The sequence below is a fragment of the Lactuca sativa genome, chromosome 5, assembly GCF_002870075.4.
Source record: "Lactuca sativa cultivar Salinas chromosome 5, Lsat_Salinas_v11, whole genome shotgun sequence".
In the NCBI taxonomy this organism is placed as follows: domain Eukaryota; kingdom Viridiplantae; phylum Streptophyta; class Magnoliopsida; order Asterales; family Asteraceae; genus Lactuca; species Lactuca sativa.
The window spans coordinates 332945979-332960144 of record NC_056627.2 but is presented as its reverse complement, the minus strand read 5'-3'; the positions used below and the strand labels follow the sequence as shown (position 1 = coordinate 332960144).

Here is a 14166-nt window from a genome sequence, read left to right as displayed (position 1 = left end):
TCGCTCTGAAAATATGGAGGCATTACCTCTATGGCACGAAGTGCAAACTTTTCACTGATCATAAGAGTCTCCAATATCTCTTTAATTAGAAAAAGTTAAATATGAGGCAAGGACGCTGGTTAGAGTTACTCAAGGACTACGACTGTGAGATACTTTACCAACCTGGTAAAGCTAATGTTGTTGCTGATGCTCTCAGTCGGAAATTCAATGTTGAGAGAAAAAGGCCAAGAGCGTTGAGAATAGAAGTTGTCTCAACAATTGTGAAAAGTATAAAGAAAGCTCAAGAGGAAGCTTCTGAGAAGAATGACCGAAAGGAGGAACGTTTGGGCAAAACGTTGATGTTTGGTACAAACGGTCATGGACTGAAGGTATTCCAAGATCGCATTTGGGTACCTAAGTCAGGAGGAATAAGAGATCTTCTGATGGAAGAAGCTCACAAAACCATGTACTCAATTCATCCTGGCAGCACTAAAATGTATAGGGACCTGAAACCCTACTACTGGTGGCCGACGATGAAGCTTGATGTTGCAAAGTATGTGGCCGAGTGTGTGACTTGTGCGAGAGTCAAGACATAACATCAGAAACCATATGGGAGTTTAGAACCTTTATCTGTGCCTATGGGTAAATGGGAAGACATTGCGATGAATTTTGTCACTAAACTACCCAGAACAAAAAGTGGTCACGACATGATTTGGGTGGTCGTTGATCGATTCACTAAGAGTGCGCATTTCATAGCAGCCAATGAGAAATGGTCTATGGAAAAGCTTGTGAATTCTTAAGTGAAGGAAATTGTGAGGCTTCACGATGTTCCGTTAACGATTGTATCGGATCGTGATAGCCGTTTCACCTCAAGGTTTTGGAAAAGTCTACAAGAGGAATTGGGTACCAAGTTGTGTTTAAGTACAGCTTACCATCCACAGACTGATGGTCAGAGTGAAAGAACAATACAAACACTTGAAGATATGCTGAGAGCATGTACCCTGGAATTCCTAGGTAACTGGGATGAACATTTACCTTTGGTAGAATTTTCCTACAATAATAGTTTCCACTCGAGCATAAAGATGACACCTTATCAAGCTTTGTACGGACAGAAGTGTCGTACGCCGTCTTGTTGGCTTGAGGCTGGGGAAAAACAGTTTATGGGTCCCGAGATGGTCCATCAAACCGTTGAAAAGTTGAAAATAATTAGAGAAAGAATGTTAGCAGCTCAGGATCGTCAAAAGAGCTATGCTGACAAGAAGCGAAGACCGATGACTTTTGAAATTGGAGATTCGGTTTTACTTAAAGTCTCGCCGTGGAAGGGACTTATAAGATTTGGTAAAAGGGGAAAGTTGAGTCCAAGGTTTATTGGACCGTTTAAAGTTCTTCAGAGAATTGGGAACCAAGCTTACAAGCTAGAACTACCAGAAGAACTGAATGAAATTCATAACACTTTCCATGTGTGTTATTTGAGGAAGTTCACGGGGGAAGTTCCCGATATAATTCCAATTTCTGAATTGAGAATTGATGAAAACAAAAGGTTAATTGAAGAACCTGAGGCAATTGTTGACCGAAAGACTAAGAAGCTTCGACGCAAGATGGTCGAATTAGTGCTTGTCCGTTGGAAACATACGAATGGGCCAAATCTCACTTGGAAAACGGAGAGTGACATGTTGAGTCGTTATCCGCATTTGTTTGTTGATGTGTGATTCCAGGGACGGAATCATCCTAAGGGGGAGAGAATTGTAACCCCCGCGTTTCCAGGCTAGGCATTTTCCTTGATGTAATAGTCTAGGTTAACCCTTGTAACTCTTTTTGAAGTATTAATGATGAAATATTTGAGTATTATGTGAATTATGTGTATTTGTATGCTTATTACTTAATTATAAAGATATAATTAATAAATGATAAAACTAAGCGTCAAAATTAAAGTGTGAGATAAGCCCGATCTCTTTGCATAAAGATGTAGTGGTCGAAACAAGGATTTCGAAGATATAAAGAATTTCGAAATCCGAGTTATAACGAAGAAGTTATGACCTGTCGGAGTTTCACGACAGAACTGACAACACTGTATGACGTAAAAAGTGAAATTTATGTTAGAGCAATATTTAGCCTTAGTGATCTAAACGAAAGTCGTAGAGTTCGTTAAACCGAGAGCGTGCATAAAAAGAACGCCCAAATCTGACTTCGTATGAGGAAGTTATGATTTTTCGAAGTTTCGACTTTGCAGTATGCAGCCCGAATACTCGATTTGAGATCGAGCGGTTTTAGCCGAAACAATCTAAACGAGAATTGAATATCTCGTTAATTGTAGTGAAACGATGAAAAGATAGGCGAAAATGGACGTCGGATGAAGAAGTTATGATTTTATAATGGAGTTTTCCTGTTCCGGCATACTAAAAATAAATAATAAAAATAAAGTCAAGATTAGCCGACGGAGTCTAAATGAAAGTTGTAGATCGCATTCTCACCTACGCGCGGATATAAAGACCGTCGAAAACGGAGTTTGTATGAGGAAGATATGAATTTTTAAAGTTTATTAAATATTTTCGATATTTAATTTAAATATAAATTATCCGATATTATCCAAGGGGGGGGGGGGGTCAGCGAGCTGATCCTCATTACGCCCAGCGTATTTTCAGATTACGCCCAACATAATTTGAAGTTCCAGCGCCTATAAAAGGATGTCGAGGGCAGCCGAGTTCTTTGCTCATTTCTTCCCTTTTTCTCGCGTTTTTGCATCGTTTTTCGTGCAAGAATTATCCCGAAGCCCCGGTATCATTCCCGAGCCCCGAAGCAAGTCCCGAGGTCCTGAAGATCCCAAGAAGTGCAATTCCCGAGCCGAAGCTCTGCCCGCGAGGAGTTCGATTTTTGTGGAGATCTTCCAGATCTGCCGAAGAATACTACTTCTACAAGCCGTAGTGTTGTCCGATCATCTTCTGTTCAAGTGAGTGTGTGGTTACTTTCTTCTAACGCATAATTATGAAGTATTTTATATAAAATACGTGTTATGTGTATATTCTGTTGTTATATGTGTGAATGTATATTCACTTTCTTCTATCTCATAGATATGATTTATTCTCTATGAAATACGTGTTATGTGTATGTGTCTCGTCTGTTGTTTTGGAATATGTATTGAATGGGAATGCTATACAGGTTTTAAACTATGTATAAAAATATATATTTTTATCTACTAATATGTCGGGTGGAACATAGGTAGATAGTTGACGTGTGATAAACAAATGAGAGGCCTCGATGTTGTTTTTGATTCAGTCATCTAGCGGAGTTTAGATGACGACCACAGACTTTTCTAGACAGTCCTATGGAACACTTGCAGGCTCGCCACCTGTAGGTGTTAATGAACTTGGGTGTTCATTCGCTGTACTCCATCCCCCTCATAGTTGCCTTATTTGACTTATATTGCCGAGGAACCCCCGAAGCATGTGTTGTCGCCCCGATGAAATATTCTTAGACTAGGTCCCTTATGTTAGTTGTCTTAGGGACGTAAAGTGAGAATAACGTGAATGGGTAATTGGGTTATTGTTGGTTGGTGGAAATTAAATATAATTATTTATTATGGGTTGAAAACCCTATATGCTCACCAGGCTCCCAAGCCTGACCTACTCAGTTTATTTGTATTACAGGAAGTGGCGCAAGGGCATAAGATGGTTGAATCATCAAGTTGTTTTGTTTACAAGTCTTTATATGTATATATTTGTTGAACGACTTGTAATCTTATCGTTTATGCTTTATGGTCTATATCGGAACATGACATCCGGAGTTTTGATTATATAATGAAAATACATTTCTTTATGAAATGCTTTGGTAAATATTATTTTATCACGTTTTGTTTTTGGAAACAAATTCCGCAACTCTTTCAAATCAAAAAGATTTACTCTGAAATTATTTTAAAAGCATAAATGAAAATCGGTCTTTTCTGGCCGAGATTTTGGGGATGTCACAGTGGTGGTTAGTGATGATGGTGGTAGCGGATGGTGGTGGATGATGGGTGGTGGGTAGTGATTGGTGGTGGTGGGTAGTGATGGGTGGTAGTGGCAGGTGGTGGTTGGTGGTGGTGGTGGGTAGTGGGTAGTGATGGGTAGTGGGTAGTGGGGGTGGTGGTGGTGGTGGCGGGTGGTTGTGATGGGTGGTAGGTAGTGGTTGGTGGTGGTGGTGGCGAGCAGTGATGATGGGAGGTGGAGGTGGGTGGTGGTTGTGGGTGGTGGTGGTTGGGTGGTGATGTAGGTGAGTGGTGATAGTGGTGGCGAGTGGTGGTTTGTGGCAGTGGTGGTGGGTGGGTGGGTAGTAATGGGTGGTGGTGGCGGGTGGTAGTTGGTGGTGTCGGTGATGGTGGGTAGTTTTTGTTGTGGGTGGGTGGTGGCGGGTCGTAGTGGGTGGTGGGTAGTGATTGGTAGTGGGTAATGGTTGGTGGTGGTGGGTAGTTATGGGTGGTGCTCATGGGTGGTAGGTAGTGGTTGTCGGTGGTGGTGGCGGGCGGTGGTGATGGGTGGTGGAGGTGGGTGGTGGCAGCGGGTGGTGGTGGTTGGGTGGTGATGGTGGTGGGTGGTGGTCATGGTGGCAGGTGGTGGTTGTGGGTAGTAATGGGTGGTGGGTGGTGGTTGGTGGTGTTGGTTAGTGATGGGTGGTGGTGGCGGGTGATGGTTGTGGGTGGTGGGTGGTGGTGATGGTGGGTGGTGGTGATGGGTGGTAGGTAGTGGTTGTGGGTGGTGGTGGCACGCAGTGGTAATGGGTGGTGGTGGCAGGTGGTGGTGGTTGGGTGATGATGGTGGTGGGTGGTGATGGTGGTGGCGAGTGGTGGTGGTAGGTAGTGATGGGTGGTGGGTGGTGGTTGGTGGTGGTAGTGGTTAGTTATGGGTGGTGGTGGGGAGTGGTGTTGGTTGGGTGATCAGTGGTGTTAGGTAGTAGGTTTTTTAATTGTTTGTAACTATTTTTTATTTATATGAATATTATTTTATAATTTTAATTAAAAAAATTGTGTGGTCTAAATTTGTTCTCAAATGTTTTCACAATAAGAAATGTTCTCGATTGAACGCTCATATATATATATATATATATATATATATATATATATATATATATATATATATATATATATATATATATATATATATATATATATATATATATATATATATATATATATATATATATATATATATATATATATATATATATATATATATATATATATATATATATATATATATACCCTTTCAAACCCCTAAAGGGCATGATCATTATTATCTAAATGAGGGCTTTCAAGACGAAGACACTTTCCTCATTCGGCAACCCGTTAAGGATACTTCCAACAAATATATAATGAATATATCTATTTTATAATAAAAATGTGCACTCATTTTTACTTACAAAATACCCATTTTATAATAAAAAATGTTCTAAAGATAACCTATTTAACTAGCTTTGTACTTGGATAAATACAATAATACAAATCGTTTATTGAATCTTTCAACGGATAAATATGCAAGGATCGTTCGAATTCGGAACTTGTTATTCAATCTTATCACTCATATAATTAATCCAGTGATCAAAAGCATAGGAATAACAACTAACTTATATATAAACATAAAAATTATTTTTTATTTTTAATTATATGTTATTTTTGAAATTTTAAAAGGTAAATTTAACTTTTGTTGGAGGGAGATTAATGCGATTGAATTAAAAACAGATATAGTTGGATATGAAAGAACAAGAACTATATATAACTATAAATTATAAGATAATATAAAAAAAGTGATTTTTATCTTTGGTGAATTGGCATTATTAGCATGCACGATGTTTTCTCTATTAAATCCATGAGTTTAATCGATAATAAATAATTATTAATCTTATTGGATGGTTAAGTTTTAAAACTTATTTCCTGTCTTTGTGTGTCATCAAATATTAAAAAATGCGCTGCCACTTTCCTTCTATATACAGTTTAAATGACTAAAATGTTTGTAAAAACAAATCAGCACAACGACTTCATGGAGTCATATTTTGCGCGCGAGTGACGTTTTGCATATTTCTCTAAACTCGTTAATTAGGAAATTATTGGAAACCAAAAAAGAAAAGAGAAAAAGTAGCTATCCGTTTATATTAATTATGTTTTTTTTATGATGCCACAAAGGGGTGAGCAAAAAACCGAACCGCAAACCGAAAAAAACGTATAATACGAATCCGAAAAACTGAAACTGAAATGAAACCGACGGTACGGTTTTTAGTTTTGCAAAAACCAAAAATGTTCAGTGCGGTGCGGTCTCTAGTCTTACAAAAACCGCAAAAAACCGAACCGCACCGAATATATATATATATATATATATATATATATATATATATATATATATATATATATATATATATATATATATATATAGACACACACACACACACACACACACTATTAGAAACACCACCTACAGCAAGGGAATTAGCTACATACTCTATCCGTAGTTAATCAACGACAGTTTATTGAGGGATCAGCAACGGAAAGCACAAAAATTTCAATCAAAATAATTATAGAGTTTTAGAGAGGCATTAACGAAGGATTTACAACGGATTGGTAAGATCTTATCGACAAAAATTGTCTCTCACTAAACCCTCAGAAAGTAAAACCTCTTAATAAGGGAACAACGACGAATTGCAAAAAGTAGAGGCTTTTTTTTTCCTGGCCCTCGCCAAACCCTTGCAGAAAAAACTTTTCCTGCTTTTTTTTTTCTTTACCTCGTTTTATTTTTGTTCCCTCCTATTTCTTCCAAAAGCCAACAATTTCCTCTCAAAGCCCTAAATGATAGTCAAATCTCTCCTTCGCCCTTGTAATCGCCTCCACCACAATCAACCTGCATCGCCATCTTCGAAGCCTCTCAAAGGAAAACCTAATCCGAAATCACATCCTAACTGGCTTTCTCGTTGACTTGCCTCTCAATTCCATGCTGAGTCCGATCTATTGATTCATCCTTTATTGTTGCTTCAGATCGTACATCTGCTTAGCAGCAACAGCGACGTCGATCACCTGACAGGTAGCAGCATCGGTTCTGTTGGCAGTGGTTGGAACACTGTGGTGGTCATCCCATTCAAACACTTGTTCGTACAAATTTGATTAACCTCGAGGTAATTTTGAACTTTGTAGATGATATGCATAATTTTAGGTTATTGTATTATGTTAGATGATAGGATTAGGTGTGAATTGATGTTTTTGCCAATTGATGAGTAAATAGCATCTACCTAGCTGAAAACAAGTAGCAATTTACTATTTATTGAACATAGTGGCTGAAAATTTTGAAGTGTGGCTGATTAGTATGCATTTTGAGCCATTGTAGTGGTAAATCCAAAGTCAAGAGGGGTATATATAAGAAACGAACTCCTTACATTCTACAAAGAAAATTACTTGTTGTAAAGTATGCATATGTAATTTCTTGTAGCCTTAATAAAATAATTTCATTAACCGATTGTATATTCAATATTATTTTCTCCAGGAAGCTTAGATAAAATTGAAAGCATGGTACTGACAAATTCAAAGATAAAAAAATATCGACAACATCCATCCTAGTTTCCTGGTCAGCCACGCACCTCTGAACATTTTCAGGTCTAAATTCTTAAAAAGCTTCTTTGTCTATCATTTATATCATGAGTGGTTAAGGAATTATTTATGATTTTTGGATAAATATTGTCGTGTTGTATTTATTCTCCAGGTTATTGTGGAAATTGTTCCTATAAACATTATCACAAACCGAGAATTACATGGCCATGGTCAATGTTTCTAGTCTGTGTTTCATGAAAACACCAAAAAATATTGAACATAAAGCATATAGATGGGCTCTTTTTCAAATAAATTTAACTCTTGCAACAAGCTGGTGTTTGCAAGTGGATCTTTGATGAGGTATCAGAGAACACCAACAAATATTATCATATCATGTTCACATTTTTTTAATTTTCTAATGATGTTATTTTGATATATGATCTGTTAGATGCCTTTCCGTTATTAGGACAAGATTCCTCCAATTGATTATATGGTGAAAACTTCATCAAATATGCAGGTAATTTATACAATTGTATTTTTTTTTGTCTTAGAAATTAACAAATCTTTTGTGTCAAGTTAAATTATATATGAAATTATTTTGTTTTTTACTTATTTGAATAGTCATTATGAACAACATTGCAGTTATACCCTTCAAAAGATCATCTTTACCTTCCACTTTCGCTATTGAAGTCCGTACTAAATGAGCTCACACAAAATAATGTCAGGTAGCATATCATCTACAAGATTGTCAAAAAGACGTAAATACCCTCATTATTGGAAAATGGAAATGGCCATGGAAAATTCATCTGTTCTCCTCTTTTTTCTTCTTTCTGCAACAGGTTCCAAGTCAATCAAGGGAACACCATATTGGATGGCTCCTAAATTTATACTTCAAACTGGTCATAGCTTGTAAGTACATTTATATCAATCATTTTTACACCTGATTTCTTGTGTTTTCATTGAAAGTCACAATATACACCTAAACTTAAACAATGGATTTCTACTATTGAATCTTGATACATTTGTTAACTCAAAAAGTTCATATCTTGCAACACTTTCCATGTATTTCTTGTTTGTATTGAGTTACAACAGTTAATGTAAGTAAATACTATGCTACAACTCATATATCTTCTATTCATCCAAAAGGGTGTTAAGAAACGAATTATTTGGATACTAGTTTTCTTATTTTCTTTTTATCATTTTTTAGCTATGCTGACATATGGAGTCTTGGGTGTACGATAATTGCGATGGCTATAGGAAAGCCTCCCTGGAGCCAACAATATCAACAATAGGTACTATTTAATTTCAAACTACTTTTTTCTTTAGAATGTGTTTTTGATTTCAGTACTTATGTTTTAAACTTTGATCATTGCTCCACATCATTTGATATTATATTATCTTCATTTCAGGTTACAGCTCTGTTTTATATTGGCACTACAAACTCTCATCCACCTATTCCTTACAATTATTCTTTCGAGGCACAAGATTTACTTCTCAAATGCTTACACAAGTACATACATGATACATCTAATCATTTTACTTTTTCATTTATTTCAATCCATATAATGGGGGCATTTTAGTCTTTAAATAAAAAAAGAAAGAATAGAATCAAATTCCTTTCACCAGCCTCTAGGAATGTTGAAATTCATAGAACTTAACACAAACACACCATTGCTAGAATCCACAAAGGAAGCATGCCTTTATATATATATATTTATTCCAATCCGTATAATGGGGGTATTTTGGTCTTTGTTTTTTCACCTTGTTTCCAGTTACACTGAGTTGGTTATATTTCAGGGAACCTGAGATGAGGCCATTTGTTTCTGATTTGCTGCAGGTGATTCTAAATTTGAATCTTTTTTAATTTCTCTCAAGTCTCAACTTATGTTGTTCCAATATTTTTTGCATTATTTCTTGCAGCATCCTTTTGTTACAGGGAAATCTCAGCCAAATTCTCATGTTGTTGCTCCAACAATGGTTAGTTTTATTTATTTATTTATTTATTTTTTGTTTTTGGCTCTGCTTCATTTGCATTTTTTTTGAATTGCATTTTGAAAGTACAGTTGTGTTAATAAGAAAAATGTATGAAATTACATTAAGAGTACATTAAGCTATAGGCAGCTAAAGTTAAGGTATTTCCAATCCTAGAGTCAAAAAGTTTTGGATACTTCATTGTCCTAGATTAATTTTTATATTCATTCGTCTTTCTATTTTTTTATGTGAACCACTGCTAATATATGTCAGAAAATACATTCATTCTTTAATTTAATCAGTTAGTTTATTGGAATTTTTTATATTATATGTAGAAACTGAATTATTAAAATTTTATATGCATGATAATTGAATAGAAGATACAATATCTTATATTTGAAAGTACAAACTCTAATGTGGGTGTCATCCTATAATGTTATTCTTTATATATATATATATATATATATATATATATATATATATATATATATATATATATATATATATATATATATATATATATATATATATATATATAGTCTAAAAAGTACATTGCTTTTCAAGAAAGGAAGAATATTATGATCTGCATTTGTGTCTGATCCTGTGAGCTTTTTGAAAGGAATAGCTAGTAGCCTAGTACAATAACATTGTATTTTATAAAAAATTTCTATTATGATATTGTACTTACAAAATCTACCATGTTGTAAATTTTCCTATCATAGCATTATACTTACCAAAATACCAGATTATAACATCTTATATCCATGTTTTAACAGCAGGTTGTGTATGAACGTATACGAGAAGAGATGTGTGGGTAGATGGACACTAAAGTTGCAAAAAATGGAAACCAGACATCAAAAAATGTGTGAGGAAAATATGATCTTTTTGGATGCTTTGGTAAATTTTAATATTTGATGTTTTTGGATGATTTGGTAAACATCGATATCTATGTTGTTGGATGATTTGATAGTTTTTAGCATTGTAATGTTAATGTTTAGTCTTGGGTATTATAATATATATTTTTTTCTATTATTAGTGTTCTTTAAATGTTAAATGTTTGCTTTGGGATTGTATTATTAGTTGATGTTTTTTATATCTTTTTTTTAGATTCATAATAATAATAATAATAATAATAATAATAATAATAATAATAATAATAATAATAATAATAAAATCTGATTCTATATATTTGTGAGGGAACAACAACGAAAAAAAATCATATCTGGAGTTTGGTAGGGATCTGCTACGGAAAATAAAAAAATCATTTACAAAGTTTGCTAGGGATTAGCTATGGAAAAATAAAAAATAATATATGAGATCTGCTAGGGAATAGCGACGGATTAAAAAAAAGGATATGAAGATTGCGACAGAACATCGATGGAATATTTTTATCAAATTTGTCGCGAATGTCCTAAATAATTGTATTAAGGGACCATTTTGCGACGGATACTCCGTCGCTAAATTCATTGCAAGGATAAACTGATCCATTGCTAAAACCCTCGCTAGGTAATTAGCCACACTGTATTTAGCTATGGAGTATGTCTGTTGCTAATCCTTCGCAAACAACATTTACCAACGGAATAGCGACAAATTCGTCCATCTCTAAAACCCATGTTTCTAGTAGTGATATATATATATATATATATATATATATATATATATATATATATATATATATTAAGTATTGATAATTGTAAGAACTAAAAACTCATGACAATTAAAAATCTATAAATATAAATATCTATCTTATCAAAAGAATATTGTACATTTTTAAGCATACGTATAGTGATATTTACAAGAACAAATAATGTTTATTACATTTTTTAATATTTAAATATGAAAAATACTAGTGACGATAATGTCACTTTTATCAATACATTAATTGATATTACCGCCTTCATAAATATTATATTTAATTTGTATTATATTCAAGCATAAGAAGATGTTGGATGAGTGGTTATGTTCTTTGATTTTAAACCAAGAGGTGGCCAGTGGTATCAGTTCATCTCCAGGATATCATTTGAGCTTTAATTTTGTTAGCCTTATAAGAGTATCCCTGATCACCTTTGAGATAAAATTTTGATCATTCTCACGTTTCATATAAGAGAGTCAATCTGACGTTCCTCATCTCTATATCTATAAAGTTTCTCAAGAAATGATTAACACTCCTCATCTGAGTCAAATTAACTCGTTGAGTTGCTAAGTTTTATTAAAAAAAGCCAAACAAAAACCAAATATTGACAAAAAACCGCAAAAAAAACGAACCGCATAAAATCGAATGGTGCGGTTTCTAAACTTCAAAAAACCGAAGTTGCGGTATTTGGTTCAGCTTTGGCCAAAAACCGCACATAACCGCACCACGCTCACCCCTGAATTGCCACGTAACAAAAGGGAAGGGCTACCAATTGTTGATGCGCACATTTCGATTTTCAATAAATAAAATATACAAAAGGGGTGTTTGTCGAACTAAAAAAGTATTTGGATAAAAATTGTTTGTTGCGTTGGAAAACAATTAATAATTTATTTTATTAATAAGTTACCCCATTCTAACTTATTAGGTTATAAGATAAGATATCTAACTTATTAGGTTATAAGATAACATAATAAGCTAATAAATTATAAGCCAATAAACAATAAATATTTTTTTTTGTCAAACACCCCCAAAATGTCAAAATAAAATCATTTCCATCCCAAAATTATTTTAGAAAATAATATAAATGGTAGGGGTTAGCATTTGGACATTTGGATCACACTAGATCGGGAGTCGAACCCAGACCTAGAGTTGACCTCGACCGATTTTTTAGAGTAGGTCCGGTTCTCAAAATCTCAGGTCTTTGAATCATGCAAAATCGATCCGGGTACAAAACCGAGTAGATCTAGTCCAACATGTATTTGTTTTAAAGTAATAGATAAACTAAGTTCGGTAGGGCCTCAACGAGCTGTATCATATACATTTAATGTAGTAAATGTATAACAGGTACAGGAACTGGAAGACCCGGACCTAGACCCGATAAGCCTCAATCGGTCCAGTTCATGGTCTACTAATTTCTATCAAACAAGTTTGGTCCATAAACCGGTTCCGGTTCGATCCGATCAGTCCAGTTCAAATGTTCACCCCTATATAGTAAATATTCTTTAATTTTCAACTTTATATTATGTCTTACATTATTTTTTCATCAATAAGTAAGTATATATATATATATATATATATATATATATATATATATATATATATATATATATATATATATATATATATATATATATATATATATATATTCTCTTTTAGCCTTTTTATATAGTTTATCAAAAATCACCCTTCAATGTCTTAGGTTTATACATCTTTATTTACATTTTTTATTTATAAAAGTTTTATAAAATATATTATTACAAAATTATAACCAAATAAATTATTACATTTAAAATATTCATAATCTTATTTAATAAACTAGAAATAAATTATTAAGTAATTACTATATTTAAAATATACCTAATCATATTTAATAAACTAGAAATAAATAAATATGAAACTTGAGGAATAATGATGTAACACTGCTAGAGAACATGGGGTTTTCCTACGGTAAATAGCTACGGAAAATTTCCGTAGCTAATTAGCTACGGAATTGCTACAGATCAGCTACAGAATGGGATGCCCTAATTTATTAACGGAATAGCTCCAAAATAGCTACGGACGTCAGTCCGTAGCTATTCTGTAGCTAATTAACTACAGAATAGCTATAGATGATATTCCGTAGCTAATTAGCTACGGAATGGCTACGGGATACCTACAGATACTATTTACCTACGGATTAGCTACGGAGTATGCTTTCCGTTACAATTACGTAGCTAATCCGTAGCTAAGTAGCTACAGATTAGCTATGGATTTTTCTTATTTTTGATTTTTCGGGCACCATTCTTCGTTTTTTTCGCTTCGCTTTTTCACACCACTAGTATACATGATTATCTATATTTTCACCAACCTATAGGTATTAATATCGTTCATAAAGTCGTGTGCCCCTTTGGGATCAAATACTCGTTTCACAGTTTAACATTGTAATGCCTATACTTTTCACCTACTTCTGATGGATTATGTTTGTATATGTATATTTATATACATTAATGAGTTGTGGTATATGTGTATGTGTATATGTGTTTGTATACGTGTTTGTGAGATGTATGTGAATGTATTCATAAACATTATAGTGTTAAACCACTAAACGGGCAATGGAACCCGTATGTGCATACGGCTTTATAAATGATATTAATAGCTATAAATTGGTGAAAATATAGATAATCATGTATAATAGAGGTGTGAAAAAAACTGAGCGAAAAAAACGGCGTTTGGTGCCCGAAATATCAAAAATAAGAAAAATCTGTAGCAAATCCGTAGCTAATTAGCTACGGAATTCTAACAGAAAGCATTTTCCGTAGCTAATCCATAGGTAATTACCTACGGATTAGCAACGAAAAATGCTTTCTGTTAGAATTCCGTAGCTATTCCGTAGCTAATTAGCTACGGATTTGCTACAGATTTTTCTTATTTTTGATATTTCGGGCACCAAACATCGTTTTTTTTTGCTCCGTTTTTTTCACACCTCTATTATACATGATTATCTATATTTTCACAAATTTATAGCAATTAATATCATTTATAAAGTCGTCTATACATACAAGATCCA

General features: G+C 34.1%; 1 long non-coding RNA gene across 4 annotated transcripts; it reads left to right on the top strand.

Annotated features, from left to right (window-relative positions):
• Positions 1-6417: 6417 nt before the first annotated feature.
• Positions 6418-10519, top strand: LOC111897892 (uncharacterized). 4 transcript variants are annotated; one of them, XR_002852426.3, is made up of 11 exons: positions 6422-7107; positions 7473-7582; positions 7689-7876; positions 7965-8033; positions 8159-8241; positions 8356-8425; positions 8724-8808; positions 8926-9026; positions 9289-9353; positions 9437-9493; positions 10264-10519. It is a non-coding gene; the product is annotated as an uncharacterized LOC111897892 (long non-coding RNA). The 4 variants fall into 4 exon arrangements; XR_002852425.3 differs by having other exon boundaries at positions 6424-7107; positions 9314-9353; XR_006183521.2 differs by having other exon boundaries at positions 6418-7107; positions 8926-9353; positions 10267-10519.
• The last annotated feature ends 3647 nt before the right edge of the window (positions 10520-14166 follow it).